This window comes from Pyrus communis, chromosome 9 (assembly GCF_963583255.1).
Source record: "Pyrus communis chromosome 9, drPyrComm1.1, whole genome shotgun sequence".
Taxonomy (NCBI): Eukaryota; Viridiplantae; Streptophyta; class Magnoliopsida; order Rosales; family Rosaceae; genus Pyrus; species Pyrus communis.
Window position 1 is genome coordinate 12417611 of NC_084811.1, and position 6514 is coordinate 12424124.

Consider the following 6514-nt stretch of genomic DNA (forward strand, 5'->3'; position numbering starts at 1 on the left):
TGTTCCATTCTTAGTGTTTGAAATTTGTCTCCCACCTTGATCTTACAAACAATAAACGGTTGAGTTATCTCTCAATAGCTTGGCTTTTCATTTCATTTTATTTATTTTTCTTCACTTTTATTATGTTGGTTCAATTTTGTTTATTTCATTTTCGTATATTATTTTGAATTTGTTAGTTAATTAATTAATTTATTTGAGAAGCTCCTACTTTCTCTAATGAGTTGTATTGCACAATTATAGAAGTAGTGTATGCTTATATTGTCATAAACCAGAAGTTCATTGACCAAATCATGGCATAATTATCTTGGCCATTCAATATCCACAATGATGTGTAGGATTATCACAAATATGTATGGACATATTTTGAGGCCTCAACATAGTGCAATGTCCACGTCCTTGTAAGGATTGCTCATACAGAAATTTGGTCCTCTGACCATCTAAAATTGACTTTGGATCCCGTATTTTTTCTTGAGAACTTATATTGTGGATTATTTGATCAGTGACCTAGGTGTATCTACAAGACGATCATTTTTATTATTCGCCTGCTATGACAAGCACCATTTCCCAAATTTTTTATGCTATTTCATGCCACTTGGGATTAATTTTGAGCACACAACTTCTTATGGCTTACCACAAGCTTTACACATTTTATTCATTGCTCATTGAAGCTTGGGAGATGCATCTTGATCACATGCATCTTAATGATCAGTTCAGTTGAGGTATATTTTCCAACCAATAAGTAATTGTGTACAACGATGTTTTTCATCCACTAAAATTAGGATTCAAGTCAATTTGTTTTAAGTTGTGCTCATAGTTACTGCAGTTTTGCGGGTTGTTACTTTGATTAGACAATATTCCCGACTTTAAGGGAGAATGACAATTTTCAAAGAACGTCGAGAATTAGCATTGATACATTTGCATTTATCTCATCCAAACAATATAAAGTCATAAGTGACGTTAATTAATTTGTTGCATGCCTAAAGCATGACTTATATATACTTATGACATTAATTAATTTGTTGCATGCCTAAAGCATGACTTATATATAGGTTATAAACTTTGAACTCATCATAAGTCTCATTAATAAGGTTCAAGTCCTAATGGAAAATAATGCTCCATAAGAGGTTATAGTCCAATTCTCTAAGTAATTCATCTTCAAATGTTTGTTCTAGATTTGACAATGGAAGCCTCGAAGAGGCATTGTACCCAAGTAATGAAGTACTTATAAATTAAGCATGAGCATGCAAATGAGAATTGGATCACAAATGATGAGCTACTCACGTCATCAAGGGCTATTCAGTCACGTTTTCCCTTAAATGTCAACAATTGTAAAATGGTTGGGCAAATTGGAAGAGGCAAATTCCATTTTAAGAGCCATTGAAAAACGTGGAATAAGAGAACATATAATTTATACCCCAACGTTATTCTTGTGTGTTTGTAATGAAATAAACTCACTATATGGAATGGTCCTTCATAGTAGAGACATGAGTATTTTTATTTTGTCATCATATATGCAGCCACATTTCTATACGTACAGTGTTATTTTAAACGTTAGACTGGCATGTGGAGACTGCAACTACTTAAGATTTTTAAGTGTTGATCTCCCTCGAAGCAATTTTACAAAGAATAGAGAATGCCATAAAATTCTTTATCAAAGATTTCAAATGAAGAGCATAAAGCTCAAAATATATACTCAATACCTATTCTAGATAAATTTATTATCAATTGCCTCAACGAGTACTTTTGTTGGTTCAAATTAAGTTATATTGTTGCAACATACTCTTAAAAGAGTTATTAGTTTTATTATGACTCTTGGAGAGCCTACAAGGCTATTTGTATATATGGTTTATATTTACAATGGAATTTTATACTACTCCTAGTTTATTTTAAATACTAGAGTTTATTTTGTATTTGTTCTTTGTAGGAACACAAATGCCCGTTGTCAACTCCCAATAAACTTCCGCACTTCCCTAAGTCAATCGCACTCAAGCTTAATACTGAAGCACATTACTTCAAACTTGATAATGATGACTAGTCTATTCAAGACTTACTATCATCAGGAGTAGTCACTTATTTAGCGGAGTTATTCATCAAGGGGAGTCTTCGACAATATGCTATAATGGACATATCCCACTTAGCTTTTTCTTGTCAAGGTTTTAGCAAAGCAACATTATGCATGTCCAACATCATAGCAATATTTCATAATCGTGGTACTCGATTTTTCTCCTTCGCTTAGGTTTTTTCCCACTGTGTTTTCCATGAGGGCTGAGCCGCCTTGTGATTAGAGTGGTCATTTGACTCTTGTGAAATTGTAATGATCCTCATTAAAATAATATGTATTATATTATAATTTATTAATGGTCTACTGTATTGTTATATATTGACCCTTGTAGCCCACTGAACAACTTAATCCCTATTTGTTAGTTGACCGAAGAGTCATAATATGGAAGAATAATTTCTTAATTTTGTCTTCTTTCATTATTTAATGCATTTAAAATACTTTGAAAATTAGAGAAATTACAAAAATTGAAAAGGTAATCAATCAATTAGCATTAAACTTTAAACTTCTCCTCCATCATCAAAAAAACTTTTAAACTTCTCCTATTTAGAGAATCGGGCATCTCCAACTCCAAGATAGCAAGCCTTCATTAGTTCATCCTTGGAATTCTTTTCTGAATCAACCAATTAATAGGTAATTCAATTTCTTTGTGATTTTGTTGGTTATAGGTGAGAATTATTGTTTTGTTTAATAAAAAAAAAATTGTAATTCATAGAGTTAGTGTCGAAATAACTTTTTCTGCTATGAATATATTAGGAAGTGATTTGTGAAACCGAATGGGAGATGTGGATGAATGACATCATGTTTTATGAATACTTATTAAGACTAAGGATTATTATTTTTATATGAGTTTTTCTTTATCTTTTAATCTTATAGTTATTTAAAGTTGACTCTCTTTCAAAGTTTTTCTGGCTATACCACTTGTTTTCCATGCAAGGTTTTTTGAGGCAACTTCCATTAATTGGTGAACATCCAAGGGAAAGTGTTATAAATAACTTTTATTATGTGGTTGTTCATCTTCTAGATCAATATGTAATATGTATTTAGTTAAGACATTTTTGATGTACACTAGGCCTGTAAATAGGCACTATAATAAGAAGGAAGATATTTTGATTTCTTCTCATAATCTCTCTCATTTCTTTCTTTCTCTTTATATTTTATTTCCAACAATTATTACCATGTATTTAAAAGATTACTAAAATTCTGACATTTAGTACTATGGTGACACACCCCAACCCGAAATGTTCGCCAGGACCCCGAATCGAAATGTGTTGGCCGACACCTGGAAGGTGACGAAACCATTAAGTGTGATAGTGTATAAAATGTTAATAAATTAAAACCTAAAATTGCTAAAGTACACGAGTGCGAGATGAGCGAGTCTGGACTCAATTCACGCGTGATACAGAGCATAAATATAGTATAGTAAGGTAAGATAATTATTATACCATCATAAGAAGACATATGTACTGAAAAGTGCCACGAATCCTCGTCGATATGGAACTCTGTTGTTAGAACCTGGAGGGGTACAAAAATAGAAAATGTGAGTAAGTGAAACAAAACTTTTCAAACCAATTTCAATTACCAAAGGCAGTAGCCCCTCGTCGTAACACCTGTATAATTTTCTAGAAAATAGAATACATATCTATCTCAATCCCATATCTCATCAATCATTGCTAGCATATATAAGTCAGAGTCACCTACAGTGACATGTACGACTTATCCACATCTCATCACATATCTCATCAATCATTGCTAGCATATATAGCTCATCAATCAATTCCTGCACACGAGTCGGAACCACCTAAAGTGGTCTGTACGATAGGCTGGGTGTAAATAAATACGCTCAAGTGCTACGATCACGTGAAGGCTGTGCGAAGTATCGCACGTCACCTACGAGTCGGAACCACCTAATGTGGTCTGTACGACAGGCTGACACCTACCTTGGATCCAAGGTGAGCGTTTGGTGCGGGAGGTGAACGATCACGTGAAGGCTAGGCCCTATTGTGGCAGAGCACAAACACCGAGGTGCAGGAATATAAGCTATAACTCAATCTCATCAACACCACATCTATCTAATACATACATGCCCCGGGGGAGAATGCTGGAATAAAAACCTAATAAGTGCTAACATCAGGGAAAATAAAATAGTACTCATTTATTCTGAGCTATATATTTTAGTAGTCCTAAAACTAACTAGCCATCTTAAGCTTTTGGTGGTGCCGGGGAAGCTTTACTTCAGCAATGGTTCTTTAACAAAGCATGGAAGAAATAGTTGTTGAACTTGTAGAAAACATAGTTGGCTCAATTGTCGTCCATTTCCACAATGGTCTTGCAGCAATCTTGTTGAATGGCGACTTTGCGAGTCCAGTAAGATATGCAAATCTCATGGTAAAAAGTTGCAGAAGCAGTGTGGTAAGTTCCAAGGCACTTGACTGTTCAAATATCCCAACTGTATCCCTAAGAAAATAAGAGTTTAAATATCCTAACTCCATTTAAACTAATGCCAAAGTCTTTTGTAATGAGACCCCACACCTGAATGCTTGTACAGATAGTAATTACCAAGTTGAAGACAATGATAATTCTACATTCTATATTGACAAGCTTAGGATCAGGGTTCTGCCATGACTATCGGAAGAAGCAATACATCGTGTCAATGCTAAACAAAAGAGAGAGAAAAACACAACAACTCCTCTCTTCATCATTTTGCTTTCCCTTCAAGTGATGACAAATATAATCACCGAAAGGATAAATGTTCATCTAGGCTTTAATCCAAGCTTGGGGATTACATTTTTTTTTTTTTTTTTTTGTGCAATAATTTTCAGGGAGCTGATTTTGACTTACATTTTTAGTTTCTTACCCACACATTTTTTAATTTTGATCACTAGATTGAATAAATTTGAAGACCGTTGAGGTTTGACAAAAATATTAATTGGCGATATGATGAGTAACTCAACCACTTATAAGCCATTGAAAAGTTTTTCCTTTCATCGATGTCAGACTCTTTTACCTTTATATCCTCACATTTTCCCTTACGTGTGACAAATTTTCAAGCCAAACACATGGACAACATGACTTGAGTGACGTCGAGCACTTTGCCCTTAGGCTTCACACGTGAGCCAACCTGCTCTGACACCATGAAGAAAGTTGAGATTCGACCATAAAACCAATTGACAATATGAAGAGTGGTTCAATCTCTCATAAGCTTTTGCAAGGTATCTTCTTTCACCGATGTGAGACTTTTTTACTTTCACATTCTCACAAAATCAAACAAAAACAACGGACACGATTAAACACAAGTGGGTGGAAAAAGAAAAAAAAAGTGTGCTTATCATTTTCCAAATATATATACAAAATTAAGGCTCAAGTGATCTATCGAGGCATTCAATCATTCTACCCGTTTTCTCTTATGCTGTCTTAATTATGCTGCTTACTCTTTCATTAGGTCAGTGAAGATTACTATGAACTTTCATTACGTTTCGGTAAGTAAAAGTGAAAATTATAGCATTCTTGCTAGGGATAATTATCGAATATTCTAGAAAATTTATGCAGACTGCTGGGATTTTGCTAAAATCACCTGTAAGCAAAAATATATGTGTGTGTAGCTTTTGGGTTACTAGGATTGAATAACTATCAATTAAAAGGGAATTACATTAAAAAAATATCAGTAGATATACACTACAAAAAAACCGACTTGGGAGATGAATTCTGTTACGTCTCCTTAAGGACAACGTTAGTTAGGCCTGTCAATTCTTGACACGACTCGATAATCCGATACGATACGAAATTAACAAATATTTGGATCGATACGATAACTAATCGAGTCATTATCGAGTAACCCGATAAGCACCTGTTAAGATAACGGGTTGGTTTGGGTATATACGTGGGTAACACGATACACGATAAGCAAAATATTAATTTAATAATTTTATAACCCTAAAAAATACTATAATAATATTTTATATATATATTAAATTAAATTTTAAAAATTGATGACCATTCAATTTCTTAAAAGATATACGTACAAAATAAATAAATTTAAATCTACTAATCTACTTAATAAATAAATATATATATATACACACACACACACACCATTGAACTTGATGGGATACGAATTCTACGAAACTAATTTCAACGATCCAACAGTCAAACTTGTTTGTATATGCTTCGAGATCGCATCAGCAAAAAATCGCAAAAAAAATAAAAAACATTCAAAGATCAAGTAACATGACAAAACTTTTCGACGGTTATAAATGAAAAATCACGATTTAACGGTTATTTTAACTCTGATTTTGATTGTTTTTTTATAGCTACACTCCTTCATCCTATATGAATACAATGAACGAGTTCGATCTTCAATTTAAAATATTGACACTAGTGGATACCACAAAGTCTTATGTTATACTTAATGAAAGTATAAATAAACTCTAAGTGTTAGTGAATCTATCGTTTTGA